At 43.8% G+C, this 20,578-nt stretch overlaps 1 long non-coding RNA gene across 1 annotated transcript in view; it reads left to right on the forward strand.

The window, feature by feature from the left end:
* The window catches only part of LOC140908196 (uncharacterized), a 562,606-nt gene that overhangs the window by 77,755 nt on the left and 464,273 nt on the right, over window positions 1–20,578 (forward strand). The gene's annotated exons all lie outside the window — the stretch shown is intronic.

Genomic DNA, 20,578 nt, shown 5'->3' on the forward strand with positions numbered 1-20,578 from the left:
CCTGACACGATGCGACAGCACAGTGCCTAATTATCCTCTGGATAGTCATTACTTTAAACCATTAAAGGAATAGGCTGAGAGGAAGATTTAGGACCCTGAAAAAATGTTATCCTGACTTCTTCTTTCTTGAAGATGGGATGGGCTGAAAAATAAAATCTTGCTAAATGTTAGCCATTTGCTTTGATGGCAGAAAATTGTTCATCCCACTCTTCTTTTTCTTTTTTTTTAACAGGTTAAATTGCTAACTAGTTCATTTTATCCATTGCCTATGGCTGGCGCTAAATGTCAGTGACAAATTTTGTTCTTGTCTTGAAGAATGAATTAAGTTATGCACAAAAGCTATCGTGCTCTTTTTAAGATGAGTGAATTGCAGAGGGAAAAAAGTTGCTCTTTTGAAAAAAGGATTGTTTCGATTAAAGGCCTTTTCTATTGTAGCAGAAGACAGGTAGTAGTTTAAGATAATTCCAACGGTTACCTCCCACTGAGGCTGCAAAAGGCTCCTTTACTAAAAATTTCTTTAAGAGCACTTCTTTAAGAGCAGATTATATAGCATGATTATTATCATAAGGCCATTTGAGACAGTAAGGGAAAAAACAATGATAGAAAACGGCAACTATTATTCATTAATTGAGTGAAAACTCTTTTTCTCCGTCTGTAGGGTCAGCATTCCATCACTATCACGCAAACCTTTATGTGGTATACTGCAATAGTAATTTTTAAAAAATGACAAGTATTTTCTGCCAAATGTTGATAAGAGAGAACAGTGCATTCAGCAGTTTGTATTTGGAAGACCTGGCACAGATTTCACAATCCATCTAGTTTTAGTTGTTTGGCACTGGTGCTACCCCTCATCTCTGAGTAAATAAAGTATCTAAGAATGATTGTTAACATCATATTGCTTGAAAGTCTAAACTGGTTTACTGTCCTCAGGCTAAACCTAAGGGAATTTCTACATATTCTTATTTTACTGGGGTTTTTTTCATGTGGAGTATGTCTCTTTATTTGAAAATCCAAAGAGTGCTTAGAGTTAAGACTAGACTCTGCATCAGAATACTGGTACAATGGGCTTTCTGAAAACTCAACATTCATCACCCCAGGCATGTGCAATAATTCCAGTATCCTCCTATACTTACGAATACAGCGACCCTGCACTGCAAACACAGCAGAGTGGCAACATTATTATTTGCATTATGATAGTGCCTATAAGTCCCAAGTATGATCAGGGCCTCAACGTTCTAGGAGCTGTACAAATATACAGTAAGACAGAGTTCGTGCCCGGAAGCTTTTAATGGCATCAACCGATTTTTTAGTAGAAAATTTCCTACCCTCAGTGTGTGCAGAAATGTTTTTACTGTTACCCACTCCAGGGAATGATTGGATACATATTTTGTGTGATATATGCTGATCTCAATGCACTTAATACATCCATAATTTGAGTTAGTTCTGTAATTTCTGCACATTGAGATGAAAACTTAAATGAAAATCCAATGATTAGTTATGTGCCCAATCAACCTACAGATACATCTGATCCTATCTTTAACCCTTATGACAGGTGGAGCTCACAGCAACAAGGGCTGGGTTCAATATCTAGGGGTTTGTTTTTAATAATACAACACAGAACCAGCTCAAGCCCCTACCCAGTAACCTAGAAAAATTACACACCACCCCTGGGTGCCTCTAAGAGGCAATACTTCCTCTCTCGTAAACACTGAGTGTGTATAGAAAAGAAACTTTAATAAAAAGGGGAAAGTAATCTGTAATTTGGGAAAATGCTGGAGGCATGATTAAGAAGCATATGACCATGACCAAAACACCCACCCCAGAGTACGTTGGATAGTGTCCTTTGCCTCAGAGTCTCAACTTGTGTTGAGAAAGTCCAACAAACAAAAGTTCTTTCAATGTGCCACTCTCCTCTCCCTCCACCACACCCTACTCACAGTTGTGGTCCTTGGGGAGCAAAGACCAAGAGTTCAGAGGTGCATTTGCATGAGTTCACCTGCCACCCATGGGGTTGGGATGGGAGGCACCTAGCAATGCCTCAGCTGCTGCTTAGCCATCCGCTTGCTCTGCCATTGGCTGCTCGGTTGGCCACTCGCCCCACCATCGCCTAGCAGCTCCGCCAGCAGCTTGCTCCATCCTCGTATGGCAGAAGGCGTGCTTTCTCCACTTTCTCCACTGCTTCATCAGCTGCTCACTCTGCCACTGCCTTCTCTACTCCAACCTCTGGGAAGTCTTGAGGTCCCACCACTTAACACAGCTCTTAGTGATCTCAGACTGGGCAGTCTCTTTAACCAGAGACAGTGTCTCATACCCAGTCTAATGCTTAGGCCTGGTTATCAGTGATTTCAGCTCTAGTGATCCACAACAAAAAATCCTCAATGGAATCTTAGTCAGCTCTGTCATTACACAGTAGAGAAAGAGAGGGTTAAATGGTATCTTAGGTAAAGCCCACACCACCAAGTAGAAACACCTGTTCCCACCCCCTCTCATCTCCACTGGGCTTTGGCAGCCCTCCCTAACGAGTGCAGTTCAGCTGAGGGTGAGTCCCTCAATCATGGCATGCCAAGCACCGTTCTGCTTCCCTTGATTCACACAACAAGGATAACAACCCTTTATTACACCTGCCCCCCAGTAACAAAGTGACTTGCGATCCAACACCAGCCAAAAATTATCATTCGGGCAAAGTTGCTCCATCGTGCTGCACACCTAGGTAGAGTGGATGTGTCTATGCAAACCAAGGTCAGTTCCTGAAGTCTTCTCCCCTAGCTCTCTACTAGATGTCAGGGTCAGATGTCATTCAGACCCTATTTACATATTTGAGCCATCTTCACATGCACAGAGGATATTTCCTTTTGTAAGAGGGTGTACTTCCCCTTTGGAAGAAGCTGGGCAATGTTTGCCTGGGGTGGAATCCAGGACCATGCATCCTGATGGCAGTCTTGTTTTAAGGAGAGATGTTGGAGGAATGGTGATTTTCCCACCCTCTTCCCTTCACTCTTTCACACCTCGCCTGCCTGATCAGACTTGAAATTCAGCTCCCACTTTAAATGCATGACAAAGACACTTTCATAGTTGTTATAAAGGATAACTTTGATTAATTTCAGTAGATGATGTTAACCAAAAATAGCAGTGATTGGAATATATCTTGCATATTTCCTGTAACACATGTAAGTGACATACAAGCAATTCCCTGTCAATATGCTTTTTTTATTTTATAAAATGATTGTTTCACCATCTCAGGGATAAATAAATGTTTCCTTATAAAGGGCCTTAATCTGCTACTTTAGACCAACTGAAGTGAATTTTAAGATTGGTTTTCTATTGTCTTTTTCAGTTTTTAATAATAATACATCTTGGCTGAGTGGTATGTGCCTACTATTTTGCCCTTTTGGTATCTCTCATTCACTGATGAATAACTGCCTGTGGTAAAAATAAATTTCAAAATATATGCTACTGTTTTCATATGGGTATTTTGGGGATATTACTTAGCAGATTACGTGATATGCTGAATGTAATACCCAGCCCTGATAGACTAATATAATCCCTTCAATAGAATTTAATTTATTCATTCCTAGAAGAAACAATGTCTAAATCACTGGATGTGCCCTTGTAACAACATCTTTCAACAAAAGCTGTAGATGTGTTCAAATGAAAACTTCAGTGAAGTACCCCAGAACCTTCTGCTGATCCTGACTTTACTTTCTGAGATAAGCTAAAGCATAGTCTCTGTCTCTCAACCTTTGCACATACAAATACAGCTTTGCCCTTTGAAGACACTTCCTTATCTGCCCCTATTGTGCACTGCGTGAAGCCTTGCTCAGCAACAAAATACATGTGGTGAAAATCTTCCACTTCTGTTAAGGGTGTGGAAGAGAGAGAACACTCTACCCACTCATTATTGCTTTGGAAAGTAGATGGAGAACCAGCTTGCAAAGGGGTGCTGGCTCTCGATAGTCCCTTGACAACCGAAGAAGAGCTGTTCCAACAACTTCTAACTTGATTTTGGTGGGGACAGTTTCAAGTAGTTTTTGCATATGCTCCACTATAGTGAGGAGGTGTGGTGATTCACCACCCCGCCGAGGGAAGAACCTCCCCAGACACCAAAGTGGGCAGAGCCAGTGGATCCTGCGCCCACCTCCCAGAGGTCAAGGCGCAGGACAGGAAGTAGAAAAGCCCAACCCTGGAGCTCAGTTGGGAGACAGCAGCTAGGAAGGCCAGATGCTCCGGCTTGGGAGACACCAGCAAGCCACGACCGACCCAAGGACTGGCCAGACCGGCCAATGCTTGACACTGATCGACACCCAGAGGAGCAGCCAAGCCTACCCCTCACCAGCTACCCAGAGGAGCGGCCAAGCCTACTCCTCGCCAGCAACCCAGAGGAGCCCATGGTGCTGGAACCCTCCGAGGACACCACCCTGACCCAGGTACCCCATGAGGGGAAGTCTGGAAGTAGCCTGGGGACAGCCGACCCCAGTCTGGCTGCAGCACTGCCAGAGCCAATGTCAGTGTGTTGCAGCCAGGATCCCCACTGACACAGCAGCGGGTCTTCGACTGCTGTTAGGGCCCCGGGCTGGGACGCATTGGAGTGGATGGGCCTGCATCCGCCCTGCCACGCACCTCGCAGGTGGCAGTCTCCCCCTCCCCCTGGTTGCTAAAGCTAGGAGCCTGGACTTATATTGATGAGTTGCTCAGCCCCTACCTGAGGGCCTGAGCCCCTGACTGTTTGTTTGTTGCCCCGCCCTGACCCAGGGCCTGGGCCTATATTGAACGGCTTGCGGGATCCAGCCTGAGGGTCTGGGCCATAGACTGGGTATTCCCCAATCCAGCAGAGAGTGTAGTGAGGCGGTGTGGTGCCCCACCACCCCATCAAGGGATGAGCCCCGGCTGAGTTCCCTTACACATGGTGGAGAATGTGGACACGAGCCCTTGACCCCTGTGAGAAGGGGCCTGGAGGGGGTTGTCCCCTGAAGAAGTCATGGATATGTCCAGTCTTTTTAAGCTCCTGACGGAGAGCCAGGAGTGACAGCAGGCGGCCTAGCTCCAGCAGCAGCAGCAGGCCACCCACCAGCAGCTCACCCAGCAACTGGGGACCCAGCAGCAGCAGCTGGTTCGGGACCTAGGGGTGCAGAACCAGGAGTTCCAGCGACAATGATACAGCACCTGACAGTGGCACTGCCATGGCCCCCAGCACCCCAGCCAGGAGATGCAGCCGGGGCACCCCGGCCCACTGCGCCGGTGCGACTAACCGAAATGGGACTGGAGGATGACCCCGAAGCCTTTTTGGTGGATTTTGAAAGGGTGGCGCAGGTCACACAGTGGGCACCCGACCAGTGGGCCACCCTCCTGGGCCCGTATCTGACCGGGACTGCCCAAGCTGTATACTGGGGGCTATCCACGGAGGACGCGCGGGATTACACCCAGGTAAAGATGGCGATTCTAGATGCCTTAGATGTCAGCCCGGAAACCTTCCGGCAGCAGTTCCGGAGTCTGACCTACACCGCTGGCGCTCGACCTCGGTTGGTGGTCCAGGAGCTGAGGGAGGCATGCAAGCAGTGGCTAAAGCCCAAGAGGCGAACCCCGGATGAGCTCACTGAGCAAGTCATCCTGGAACAGTTCGTCCACATCCTCCCTCTGCGAGGAAGGGCCTTGGTCCTCCGCTACTGGCCTGTGATGCTAGCCGCCATCACCCTAATGGAAGATTTCCTTGCTGCTGAAGCCCAGTGGGACCGGCTATTCGAACCCACCCACTAGGGCCCGACCGCCCCAACCTAGAGAGAAAGGGAAGTGCCCCGATTGACCTTTGCAGGGTCAGGAGCCCCAGTATCAACGTCCCGAGGGGCCGGTTTGACAAGCCCCTCGGGCCCTTGAGACAGTGGTCGGAAGGACCAGTCGACGCCCCCCAAGGCACCCCGGGGGAGCATCTGCCTGGCCCGGACTACCAGAGCTCAGGCCCTGTTTCTCCTGTGGGAAATATGGACATTTGCAATGGGACTGCACCGAGATGGACTGCAGTTTCGGTCACGTTTGCGAGGGGGAAAATCGCGCCCGAGGGCCGTAGGCCACCAAGATTGCAGTGCCAGTAGTTGTCGAGGATTGCCCGACTCTGGCCCTGATTGACTCAGGCTGTGGCCCCCAAAGCTTAGGCCTCTCGGCGGACCCCCACTTGGGGATCATCCGGTTGCAGTGTATCCTTGGCAATGTACGGCCCTACGCCAGTGCCCAAGTCCGGCTAACAGTGGATGTGGTCATGCGGCTGATGGTGGTTGGCCTGGCCCCGCGACTAGCCTACCCCATGATCCTAGGACGTGATTGGCCAGAGTTCCCAGGGTTCCTTTGTTTGAACGCCGTGGAAGGCCCGGAAATCACTCCAGCACTGGAAGGAGGCCGCCTTGAGACCCATGCAGAGGAGGGGGAGGAAAGGGACCCCAATGGACAGAGAGGAGAGCCCGAGGACCCCCTGCTGATGTCTGCCAACGAATCTCGGGTTAGCATCGACTTCTGCCAGGACCAAAGGGAAGACCCTACCCTTAGTCAAGCGTATGAGCAGCTAGCGGCCATCTATGGGACCCTGATCTATCCGTGCCGAGCAAAGGTGTGGCCCCATTTTGAGTTATGCCGTGACCATCTCTATTGGGTGGAATGAGATTCCCGCACCGGAGAGGTCCAGACCCAACTGCTAGTGCCGCGATGTCACCGACGAGCGGTAATGAAACTCACCCATGACATCCCAGCTGCAGGGCACTTGGCACAGGAAAAGACCCTTGCCTGAATTTTGGCATGGTTCTTCTGGCCCAGGGTGCACCAGGAGGTGTGGAACTATTGTAATTCCTGTCCAGAATATCAGCTGGCTGCTCCCTCATGGATGCCTAAGGCCCCACTGATTCCCATGCCCATTGTAGAAACACCATTTGAGTGAGTGGCTATGGACTTGGTGGGCCCCCTCCCAAAGAGTATGGCTGGATTCCAGTTCATGCTGGTCATCGTGGATTATCGTGCTGGTCACCCGTTTCCCCGAAGCCGTCCCGCTATGGAGCATCACCACCAGAACCATCACTGATGAGCTCGTGAAAGTCTTTGCCCGCATGGGCTTACCCCGGGAACTCCTTACTGACTAAGGCACCAACCATCTACCACCCGCAAACCAATGGCTTGGTGGAATGGTTCAACCGTTTTCTCAAAGACATGCTATGCAAATTTCCCCCAGAGGACGTACGCCACTGGGACCAGCTGCTCCCGCCTTTGCTTCTGGCCATCTGTGAGGTACCCCAATCCTCCACAAAATTTACCCCTTTCGAGCTATTGTATGGACGTCGCTCGAGGGGGCTACTGGACCTCATAAGGGAGACATGGGAGCAAGCCCCGTCACCAACCCAGGGCCTTTTGAAGTACGTCCTCCACCTTCAAGAACGCCTCGCTCAGATGGGAGCTCTAGCTTGGGAGAACTTGAAGGCGGCTCAGGAAGCTCAGGCCCAAACATACAACCGGGAGACCTGGGTCCACAATTTCAAACCCGGCGATCAGGTCCTGCTTCTCCTGCCCTCCAATGAATCAAAACTACTAGCCCCTTGGCAGGGGCCATATGAGGTGGTCCAAAAGGTTGGACCGGTCACCTATGAGATTAACCAGCCTGACCGGCGTAAGAAAACTCAGCGGTACCATGTTAATCTACTGCTAACAGTGGGCATAGGCTTCCCTTAGTTAAACATATTGTTACAACACATTGGCTCCTTTAAAAATGACTAGAAAAGAAAATGGAAATCTTGCTGTTTGTCTTAAGGGAGTCAGGCTACCTTGGAGTTCCAGTACCAGCAACTTTTTTCATTGTAACCATGTTAGTTATTTTCTTCAGTTAAAATGGTACTCGCATGCATTTTCTTTATATTTTTAACTTTGTGCAACCGTAGTGAGAGCACAAGCTGATCAGTGACATTGCTGTGATATTAAAGATCAGTAAGATGAAAAAGATTGGGCCTCAAACAAAACCTTGCTTAACTTGTCACTCCTCCCTAGTCAGACTCTGGTGAATTCAGATTTGGTGATCTGGAGAGTGGTGCAACTCACAATAATAATAATCAACTACTTAATATTTCCTGCCTTGCAAAATGTTATCTCTGTAAGGGGCAATTTTACACCAGGACTCACCCTGCCCTTATGCAGAGCAAGGCTTCCTAAAGCCATTCCATAAGAACACTGCTGAGCATTTTGCAGGTCCTCTGTAAAACACTTTGAGATCTGTGGATGATAAGTGCTGTGTAAGAGTTAGATATTATTTAATGACAAATTGTGGTTTTATTTAAGAAACAAAATAGAAATATTAGACTTTAAATGTACATACCACTGAGAGGTCAAATTGCCTTGGAACCCAGCTCCCTCTTGTTGTTCCCAAGACACTTCTAATATTTCCATGTTTGGATCTTCTCTCAGAATGTTTTAATGGTCCAGATTCTCTTCACTGGGTTTGTACCCCCCAGGACAGCTCCATTCTCATCCAGCTTGTCCTCCTTTTGACTATCTCCTCTCAGGAGGACTCTGGCTGTGGTTCAGTTTCTCCTTCATGGGTGAGCTATGTTTGATCCTGCTCCATGCTGCTCTTGCTTTTTTACTTTTTTGAGCAGCCACAGTCTGCTTCTGTCTTCACATAATAGTTCTGGCCTGACTTTTCCTTTCTTGGCAACCTAGGTTAATTTTAGCTCCTTTGCTGACTGTCTGCTCCCAAGTATCATAGCTTTCCCAGCCAATTGTTTGGCAAGAAAAGTTTACATCAGTCTACCAATGGGCAGGTTTCTTTTATGACTCGGACTGAGCCTTTCACCTTTACAGTGCCTCCTCTTGCAGTATCGTGCCTAAACAAAGGTTCTTTTTGTCTAGTGCCCTCTTTTGTCTTCTGGGTTGCACATCAATCTGTCATTTTCTATGATATACCCCTCTAGCCAACTAATTACTCAGTCCATTCCCTTCCAGGGTAGACAGAAAAGTCCCAAAATAGGAAAATTCAAAATCTAATGGCTTTCAAGCCTATCTCCTGACATCTATCTGGAACTTGTTCTTGGCCTCTTTTAATACCCATGTTCTCTCTCTCAGTCTGGGGAAGTGGTAGGAGGAACCCAGGACCATCCTCTCCTCTGGGGTCCAGCCCAGGGACCCTGATTTAGGCAGCTAGTCCTTCAGTACTTCCACCATTTTCCTTGGGCTGCTCCTACCTTTGCCCAGCTTGTTGATATCTTTCTCCAGGTCTCTGGATTCTACTGCCTCTATCTGGAAGCTACAGTTCCTCACCACTTCTTCTTTGCCAGCTACAGGGTCATTTCCTTGAAGTCACTCCCAGTCCTGCCCTGCAGTACCTGGGTTGTATTGCAAGCTTGCCTTAAGACAGTATTTCCCTCCCCATCTGCCCTCTTTCTGAGGCCAGGGTTCTATTCCAGGCCTTTTGCCTTACAACAGTCAGTATCTACCTCCTCCAACTGAATTCCTCCTCAACCCTTTTTCCAGGGCTGAGGTTCTCTCTCAGGCAATCTCTCTGTTCCTTGCCTTAGGGCACTCAGTATTCCTCTTTAAGAGGAGTTTTCTCCCTCAGCCCTCTTCCTGGAACCAGGTTGTATTCCAGACAGCCTCCCTGCCTTAGAGTAGCCAATAGTTCCCTTCTTTGAACCGGACTTTCCCCGCAGCCCTCCTTCTGGGATTGAGGTAGCATCTCAGACAGTCTATTCATTCCTTGGGGCAGGAGGTTATGCTTATGTCTGCCCCCACTGTGAGGGAGGAGAAAGGGGCCAAAATAAAGGCTTTCTCCCAGTTCATCCTCCAGATGTTTGGGGGAAGAGAGGAGGGCCACGCCAGGTGGTGGGATGGGCTGGCCATTAGGCATTACTTCCCTTAAGGGCAGACTATCCATTCACAACGACCCTTCAGTTGGAAGGTTCCATGTTCTTTGCCCTTTAAGTAACTAGTATGGGTAACAACAAATCTGGGTGACGCAACCATCATGAACAACTTTGCTCCTCAGGCAAAATGGAATGTTTTACCACAAGGGCAAAAACTCATCTGTGCAGGAGATGGTGCTTTCTCAGATATTGGTCTGAGACTATGGAATGAAGTCCCACAGGAACTAAGAACTACTGCTAACATCCCCACCATCTATTCCAAGTACACCTGGCATTTTTTCGATCTTGTGCTGGCCTCTCCCCTTCAGGACAGATTAAACAAGTAGTAACCTGCTGAAAATAATTTTTCATTAGAAATAAAAGCACAGCAACTAAAAAAAGCATCTACGGTACTTCAAAGACGTGCATATATAAATTAGAAAGCAGTTTTTCCTTTTTCCCCTGTAGGTGGCACCAACAATTTGCTTCTTGGAGGTTTTGGGGAGCTTTTACAATGAGCCTCTAAGAGTGTAAAAGAGCAATTTCTTGCCCCAAGGCATGACTCTTCTTACCGGTGGGTGATGGATATACGGAAACTAGATCTATCTCTAGGAGGTCCTATAATCCTTGCATCTCTTCCAGTTACCTTCTGTGCTGCTTAAAGTCGAGGATTATATTTCTGTTTATGCCCTTGAGTTGACAAGGAAGATGCTAGCACAGACTCGTGCAGGGTTCAGCTCTGACTGGGGGTCTGCATTGGTGCATCAGTTTGTGGCATTCGGGCCCATGTTTTTCGATAGGCTCTTTCACAGTGCAATTTTTTAATGAAGATACAAAGTACATTATATTTATATTCTGATGCATGGTTTACTGTTTTTGCATTGCATTACATAAATTTGCACCTCATGGATACGAGTACATCAGCTGATTTGTTGTGAAGTGGGTTGTTGTTGTTGAGATTCCAGCTCTGAAGGGGAATGGAAGGGGACATATCACCATACTAGCTTCTCTTTCTTTTATTTCACATTCTCTACAAGTAGCCTGTAAATTACATGTTCCCATGTGTTTGGCAGAGACTGTACAGATGACCAGAACCTGTATAAATGCAAGAGCAAAGTAGGATTAGTTTAATTTGGCTTTTTAAAACACTGTCTTGGCATGTGAAATGTTCTGATACTAAGGGCACCGTATAAATAAAAACTGCATTATATTAAGGTGTTTACCAAAACTCTCCTCACCTATTCCTCCACCCCTGTAAATCCACTGAACGTTTTATTATTCAGGGGTTGGGAGGTGGACAGAATGGAGTGAAAGCTACAGAATGATTTAACACTGTGGGAACTTAATCAATAAGACTGTTGCAGAGAGCTCCCAGGAAAGAATGTTGTTTTCCATCCAGATGATAATGAGGCAGACTAACAGCAACCTCTGGAGGAGGAATCCTGGAGCAACAATTCTGTGGTGCAGCTATGCTAGTTGCTAATTAATAGTTTTGAGGCTCGTGGGACACCTTTTGGCCCCTCTGATACTTGCAAGCTTTTCTGTGGCTTGTCCCACTGTCTCTTCCACCATCAGGGGTAGGCTGGATTAGATTCAGAATTAGAATCTATGCAGATTTAAACAGCTATCTCTTGTGCTAAAAATTGGATGGTTTCTTTTCTGTTTTTCTTCCTGTTCCTGGCATTATCTGCCTGGTGCATGTACCACTGGATCTCTCCAGTATTATGTCAGAAGCAGTTAGCTAGATGAGGTGATTATACTGTGGTATAAGAAATAGGGGAGGGAATTTTTAGTACATTTTTAAAAAAAATATCCCCATGTCTCTCTCCTTTTTCTTTGTGAAAATGTCAGATGGCTGAGCTTTTTTTGGTGTTTGATATTCAGTTGCCACCTGTGGTTTTACTTAAAAAAATACCACCAAAACCTGGGCTTGCTAACTGTATAACCAAGATTTGCAGACTGAGGTAATTATAAAGGACATCAAATCTCCATCCTGTAAGAAACTGGGAAAGATTGTTTTCCCTGTATACAGCACTGAATCTTCACAATAAATGGAATTATTAGGATTTTGCACCTTCCTTTGTGGCAGAATAGATGGAGCAGGAGTCTGATATGGTATGACCAGTCCTGAATTCTGATAATAATTTACACTTATCTAGCTGAGATAAAACTTACAGACTCCTGTGGTCCCCATTACCATAGTATCTGAGCACCTCACAATCTTCAATTTAATCTCAAATACCCTCTGTGGAGGTAGGAAAATATTATCTCCATTTTTTTCAGATGGGGAACTGAGGCACACAGACAAAATGACTCACCAAGGAAGCCTGTAGAGGTCTTCCATATTGCAACCTTTCTCTCTTACACTTACATTTTATTTTAGCATTACATTTTATCTGCACATCTGAAAACACTTCACAAACAGTAATGCACTTGTACCATAATGGTAAGGTAGGTATGTGTTTTTATACCCAACTGAAGTACAGTGACAGATGACTCACAGCCACATAGTGAATTGGTAACAGAGTCAGTAGTCCAGGCTTCCAATCCTGTGGTCTAACCACTACATCACATCCTTCCCACCAAATGATTTACTTCACATTTCTTGAAAGGTGTTTGTTTTTGGCATTTTTTTCACCAAAATGCACTTGCATACCACACTTGGTGTAATATGTCAAAGGCTGAGGACTGAGCAGATGAATAAAATTCTCTAAATTGATTATTAGTTGCCTTGTTTCATTTGATTTTGGTCATTTAAAAAATGTTTTTTTGTCCTGACTCTACAATGTATCTCATCTCCTTACTAGGCTTGTGACTATAGTTGTAATCATCGAAGGGAAAGCATGGAGCAACTGCATCTGTATACCAGTGCATTTTTTTTTCTCAGTTTCACAACAAAAAGCCCTTGAGACTAGGAGTGTTCATTTGATTTTTGCTGATCTGAGAGGTCTGTGTCATCTTTGATAATTCACCACAGCAGATCAAGCTTGACTGTACTACACATGGAAAATATCACATTAACTAGTCTTTAAAGTCTCGCACCTTTTAAAAAAAGAAATATTTAAACCATGTTTTTGGGAGGTAATGTAATCTAATTTTTTTATTGGATTTCCAAAAAAATTCTTGCAATGGGATTCACAAAGCTTTGAATAAGCACAGTCTGTGTATTTATAGGGAGTAAAGAGTACTCTTGTGTTTTACCTAATGATTAAACTGATACATTCAAAGCTGCCTAGGTGATTTGATTAGGATGCTCAGTTCCAATGAGAATTCCCCTAGGCAGCTTTGAAAATCTGAGTCTAAAAATAGTACAGTCTCAACATCATATATGCTTAATAAATTTGGCATAATAATAATTAGGCTGCTGGTGTGCTGACACCACAGCCTATGATGCTGGCCAATATTGACTTATTGCTCACCTGTTGGTCTGTCTGTATCCATCTCTTGTCTTGTACATGGCACACACAGATTTGGTACTCTAATAACCTAAATCTGGAGTTGAAGTCTTCCCTAGTTTACTGAGCACCAGCTAGGAAGCAATTTTAAGAGGCAAGTGTATTGGGCTGTCCCTGGCTGACAGGACTGTGAATCTTGGGATGGTCCATCTGTTTAGGGTTTTTCCACTGAGACCGTAAGGTCTTTGAGGCTGTCTTTTTGTTCTGTTTGTACAGTTCCTAGCATAATGGGGTTCTGGTCCATGAGTGGGACTCCTAGATGCTGCTGTAATACAAATGTTATGTATTATTTCCTAAGATATCTATCTCACATATGTGACAGGGTCGGGCCAGATGGCTATAGGAGAGTAATAGAAGGCAGATATATTAGCTCCGGGCTAAGGAGGTCCCTTTTCTCTGGGTAAGGTAACAGGGAAGGTTCCAGAACAATCAGGAACCTTCTGTAGACAATTAAGACAGGCTGATTAGAACACCTGAAACCAATCAAGAAGCTGCTAGAATCAATTAAGGCAGGCTAATCAGGGCACCTGGGTTTTAAAAAGGAGCTCACTTCAGTTTGTGGTGTGCATGTGAGAAGCTGGGAGCAGGAGGCTCTAGGAGCTGAGAGTGAGAATGCAGACTGTTGGAGGACTGAGGTGTACAAGCATTATCAGACACCAGGAGGAAGGTCCTATGGTGAGGATAAAGAAGGTGTTGGGTCCAGGAGGCCCTGGGGAAGTAGCCCAGGGAGTTGTAGCTGTCGCACAGCTGTTCCAGGAGGCACTCTAGACAGCTGCATTCCTCAGGGCCCTGGGCTGGAACCTGGAGTAGAGGGCAGGCCCAGGTTCCCCCCAAACCTCCCAACTCCTGGTCAGACACAGGAGGAGTCGACCTGGACTGTGGGTTCAGAAAAACGGCCAAGCTGAGGGCTGCCGTGAAGCTCCAAGGCGAGCAAATCCACCGATAAGTGCAAGACCCACCAAGGTAGAGCAGGAACTTTGTCACACCTATGATTCTGTCATGCTCAATTCTTCATTTGTGAGTTATGCTGCAAAAGATTCAGTATCATATTCATATTGGTTTTCATTAAAAAACTAATGTGAAATAAAAGACACATCTGCAGCCTGAAGACGGCAGTAATGCTTCTACTGAAAATATGTTAATGTGGCATGTACTTGCTTACTGTAGGTTACAATGTGAATGAGACTATAGCTTTGTCAGTTTCACTTCTCAGTCTATTGATTTCAACACTGGTCAGCACTTCATTATATTATTATTACTTATTTGTTTTGTGATAGAGCCTAGGAGCTCCAGTCATGAACCAAGATTCCATTGTGTTAGGTGCTGTACAAATGCAGAACAAAAAAGATGATCCCTGTCCCAAAGCACTAACCAGGATCATCCTACAATGTTTTTATGTGTGTTTTTTTTAAAAAACGGGATAGAACCAGTCCTGAAATATAAAGCGTTTAAAATTCACCAGGGAGGCTAACAAAACATAAAAAGTCTCGCAATATTCTGGATTTCAGCTTGATAGCATGAAAATGTTCAGGCAGTTTTGTGAAGTTCGTGAAACCATGAGTTTTCAATGAAAATTTTGTGACATGAATGGTTCATCTTCTCATAGCTCTTGAATGGTGTATGGCTTCTGAAAAGATTTTTAAAAAAGGACAAAGTTAATGAGAACAAGATTTAACTATTAAATTTCCTTGATTCATTTAAAATATTGATTGGAAAAACACTTCCGATTAAATATTTAGACCATACAGTAACTTAATTAAATGGTCCCTTTTCCTTTCTTTGAAGGTTCTTAATGCCTTGTGTAATTTATCACCGAAAAAATAGATTGTTGGCTATGGGTCATGTGACAAAATAATCCCAGATATTTGATATTAAAAAAAGAAAAGGAAAATTCACTAGCTGTAAATATCACCCACAATATGTGGAGATGGGGCCTGAGTTGCAATGCCTGAATCTGGTCTTTCCCGGATTTGGGTCTGTGTTATGTCTGGTATATTGGCTTGAGGCCATGTCTAATATGATGCTAATGTTGTGACAGACACTAATGAAAACATGACATTTCCAGATGAAGCTGATGGTGAATACCTAGGCAGAAGAGGTAATTTCCTTAGCCACTTCCTTAATGAGCCCAAGTAGGGAGGTTAGCCTTCTCTCATCTGTGAATCTCCTCTTAGTTTTTATTAGGTTTTGCAACAATATTACATTTCTTAGAATGTATTTTTTGGTTAGTGCATATACAGCTCATCATATCCAAGGCTTTCCAATTTGCTAACTCTGGGTCCAGTTAAGATATCCTGGGGTGGGACAGGGAAGGTTGCCTTACATGGAAAAACACTAAACAGACAGACCACCCCAAGATTCACAGACCTGTCAACCAAGGACAGCCCAATATATTTGTCTCTTAAAATTGCTTGCTAGTTGATGCTCAGTAACCTGGGGAAGAATCCAACTCCAGTTTTAGGTTATTAGAATACCAAATCTCTGTGTACCAGGATGAAAGGCATTATATAAATGTAAGACATTATTAATTAATGCAACTCATTTGTTATTTTAAAGGATCTCATTGTTATGGTTGGACCCTTTTTGGTGGCACACTGCATTAGTAAAACAATAAAAGGGATTTAATACATTAGCATTTCATTTAAGCACCTTTTAAAATAAAACAAAACAAACCTTTATTTCATGAAAAGGAAAGTAAGTGTCAAAGCCTTTAATCGCTAGAGAAGGTGAATGTTAAATGCCTGTTACCTCAAAAGGTACAGAAGCTAATTCTTAAAATTATCATCTGACTGCTAAAATATGGCCCCTCACCTTAAATAACATTCTAGGACAGTACTTCCTTCTCTTATCCTACAGTGAACTTGCCTTTAGAACTAGTCCCCAGACAGCCTAGTTAAGGCAAGGGGTTTTCTAAGACTGGCGCAGGTGCAAACAGCCTGCTGCAGGTGTCCACTAGCCACTTTACTGCTCTGTTGCCATAACAAATTAAAATCAAAAGGGTATGTAAGTCTGCAGCCGAAGACCACTCTCTGTTTAAAACACAAAAGAAGAAGAAAGGAACAGTTTTAATTTCAGCATTAATTCTGTGACAATTCAGCAAAAAAAGTCTTTAACGACAGAACTACCCCACGTCACAATACAAGTTACTTATGTTTCTTATTAGATTTGTAGGTTTGTCCTGTTGCCAATGTATCCAGTTCTGTGTGTAAATTCAGACTAGCCTGTGAACTGAGTGACCAATAAAACTATTGGACTTGACTTCATTCATTATTATTCTGTTTACATTAACATAGAGCAATTTCTCACCCCAATCAGATACAAAACCAAACCTAGATTAGTATAGCACTCAAGAAAGTGAGGAGCAGTTTTACTGGTTTAAACCAGGTTCAGTGCTGGCAGGTCCTTTATGGACTTTTCTTCATTATACATATAGGGAAACCATGACAGGGAGAGCAAGGCCGCAATTCTGCAAAAACGTAATGCACATGCTTAACTTTATGTACTGTGAGTAGTCTCATTAAAGTCAAAGGGACTACTTACAGTGTGTAAATTTAAACTCATGTGTATGTCCTTACAGGATCAGGGCTGAAGTGAATTCCATTAGGTCATACCTTCCATGTCTGCAGGTTCGGCCAATCGCAGCGAACTGCGGCCAGTGGGAGCCGCAGTCAGCCGAACCTGCGGACGCAGCAGGTAAACAAACCGGCCCGGCCCGCCAGGGGCTTTCCCTGAACAAGCGGCTTCCCAGCACTGCATTAGGTTATAGCCCGAGATAGCAACACAGCCAGAGTTATTTATTTATTTTTAGTTATTTTTTATTTATACAATATTCCTATCCTTAAGCTCTAGGAAGCACATGAACATTTCAATAATTAAAAGGACACAATAATTCAGGTTGACCCAGCATCAGCTCTCACTTTCCAAATTCTGAGGCCCATGTCCTTCATCTCACCTTTCCCAGAAACAACCTGGTTAAACAGATATGCTTTGTACTGTGCCCCGAAGGTCCATGAATTAGGATTCTCTTAGTGTAAGATCTAGAGACCAGGGCACTCGTGTTTAACAGATTTATCAGCTTGAACACAGAAACTGATCTTAACTGCTGGGTTAAAAATGAGAAGGGAAGAAGCCTAAGATACGCAAGACCTAAACTGTGAAGGATCAAATCCAACACCCTGAACTGCATTCAGAAACTAGATGGAAACTGATGCATTCTCTCTTATCTGGAGTTTAATGTGCTTCCTGGAGAAGGTACTGATAACTGGGAGGGTTGCACTTTCCAAATGTCCCAAGTGATCTTCAGATCTAATAAACAACTCTGGATTAGGTCTCCTGACTCCTCGCCATGAGAACATGCTTCTGTACTCAGCTCAGTGAACTGTCACTCCATTTTGTGAGTAGAAGCTAAGAAGTATCTGTAACTAAGTCTGTAATAGGACTAAATGAAATGAGAAATTTAGGATAAATAGCGGGCGGGGGGAAGTTACCTAACAGAAATGAGAAATTATCCAAAATTAGAAATTATTAAAGTAAAATAGTTTCCCAAGTCAGGAGGGTGAAGACCTATAATTGTTTTGGATCATTTACACCTAAAATGGACAAAGCATTAGAAAAACATTTTGCAGAGAACAATTCTGTATTAGCAGGGGAATGGAGAAGATGACCTAGTAGGTGATTTCTAATTTCTCTGACTCTATACTATAGCACTCAAAAGCTGCCTTTTGGGATTTACTTATTCTGAAAAATAAAGCACAGGATTCTGGTTTAGACTTTCCTGATGGCTTATTACTCACTGAACAGATGGAACAACCACTGTGAGTTTCAAAAAGCCAAGATTTGAAGTTTACCACAATGTCTTTGCTGGGTCAACCCATAAGCAGTGATGCAAGTATTCTGAATGCATGTTCTTAGTGTCATGAGTAGAATGACATCCATACGTGACCAATATTTTGTAACATTAGCACTGCACTATTTCCTTAAAAAGAAAATGTCCACTGAGAAATAGAGCCCATAGTGTCCAGACTTCTTTTTTATTAGTGCTCTTTTTCACCTGATACAGCACCTAATTTAGGCCTCAGACAAAAATAAAATGTATCTTGAATATGCATCACGAGTTCCAAAAATGAAAAGAAATTGGATTTGGATAGCACTTACTCAATAGACAGATATGATACATGGTAAGAAGGTGCACTGTCTGCCCTGTGATAGATTAAACTACTTTATAGGAAAATTACTGTGAGCCAGTCACCACCACCACCGTGGCTAAATCTTTAATAAAATTCTCTTCCATATTCAAGAGCAAGGTATGAAGTACACAATAAGCAGAGTGAAGTAGAATGCCATTTATCAAACCACAGCTAGGTCTGTAATCTCCTCCTTTATGCTTTTTTAGTACTTTATTTGTCTTTATTGTTGCAAGGAGGCACATTTACTCAGAGCAGTGGGCATGGAACCTTGATAAACCTTTTGTTTTAAACTCTACCTGTGTTTTGGATGAGATAGCAATGTTGTCGCATTGTCAGGGTAATTAGTTTGTTTGTTTTTGGTGGTCCTTTACTTGTTACAAATTCTTTCTCCCCCCATCCCCACCAGCTGACCTTGTTTTGATACTTGAAGAAAGGACAGCAAATTTACCAAGACAAGGCAATGGCAATGCTAAAGCCTGTGGAGGAGGACTGCCCAGAAAGCACTTTGTAATGCCCTTCTGAGAGCCTTTTGGCAAGATGGCTGTTTTGGACCATGTTGCATTTGTCCTCGATGTCATTAAATGGCCAAAGCTGATAAAAGCAAAAGCATTTTCAGTGGAAAAGGAGAAAACATCATTCAAATAATTTTCTTCTTAAAAATTAAACACCAGTCCAAAGGCTAACGTTCCTAATTACAGTAATCATTATCACAATGTTAAACCCAGTTCTGGATGCCCTGAACATGTGAGAATATTCCAATCACTTTTAGAGCCATGCTGATACTAAGAACAGATGCAGCGGAAGGGTCTTGTGGGTAGGAACTATGTGACTAGTTGTGCTTTTGTGCTGCCTGAATATGCATACTGCCAGTCTGTGCTTCAGGCCTGGGGGTGATTTTTTTAGTGCCATTATAACCCTTTTTTATTGTTTGAATAGCAGTTTTATGACAAAACATTTATATTCAGCCTGCCTTTGTACTTGGTTGAAAGAGAGCAATCACTGAGAGTGATAAGGCAACCATGGTAATGATAACTGCATTTATGGAAGCTTGCAGAATTTAAACGGGCATGCAAAAATAGACTTACAATAATACTCCACCTGAATTAGTTTGGGCATATTACTGGTGCCAGAGCTGTATTTGCTTTTTTCTCCCCTCCCCACCGTCTTGTGATTGTTTCTGTGAGTCTAACCAGTAAGTGCATCAGGTTTGCTTTACTACCAACTAACATGGAAAGCTGCTGTAGTCAGGTAGAGCACCATCATAGTTTTGAAAAGTTCAGCATCTTCAGATGAACTGTTGAACTGAAGTGTGGATTCTTAAGACCTTGCGGTTATTTGCTCTTGCAGTAAAATGGCCTCTTGGTCTCTTGAAGCCCCACCTCTCATGAAAAATGGATAATTCTTTCACTGTCCCTTGAGGCAGAGAGACTAGTGTACATTGTAACATAATCTAAGAGTGTTAGAGTGGTCCTTCTGTCCACTAAGTGCAAATGTCACCCGTATTTTACAGATCCTAAGTGCTACTTTTCCCTTCCCTTCCAGTAGCAGGCTTCCTTTGAATCCGCTGTGTGTGAGTATTTCTTCAAATTGGCCTCTTCCAGCATAAGACAAAACAATGTGCTCAGATGGCTTAGGTTCTTAGTATGACACTTTTGTGGTGTTCTTTTTAAGGAAGAGGTAGTTTCTGGTTCACTACTAAGTACAGGCCTTGAGAGTGCACTGGAATTGCTCCTCAATCTGTTTTCATTGTGTATGTCAAGATAGATACAAGGAAGAGTTTGTGTACATATACTTTAAAAGCATGTTAAGGCCAGATTCTGCCTTTCTCACTTTCATAAAACCTTACCCTGTGAATAGTTTCAGTGAAATCTAAAAATCACAGAGTTAAGGATGATTCACCATGAATTAAAGTGACAGTATCCAGCCTATAGTTTGTATAGATTTCTTCAGCATTTAAAAATAATTTTGACAGAAGACAATTTGATAAAAAATCTCTCTAACCGAACTGTCTCTCTTCATAACCAAAAGTATGTATGCCTCTTTTGGTAACCGCCAGTGACCATTTTGAAAGATTTCTTAA

The sequence above is a fragment of the Lepidochelys kempii genome, chromosome 3 (genome assembly GCF_965140265.1).
Source record: "Lepidochelys kempii isolate rLepKem1 chromosome 3, rLepKem1.hap2, whole genome shotgun sequence".
Lineage (NCBI taxonomy): Eukaryota > Metazoa > Chordata > Testudines > Cheloniidae > Lepidochelys > Lepidochelys kempii.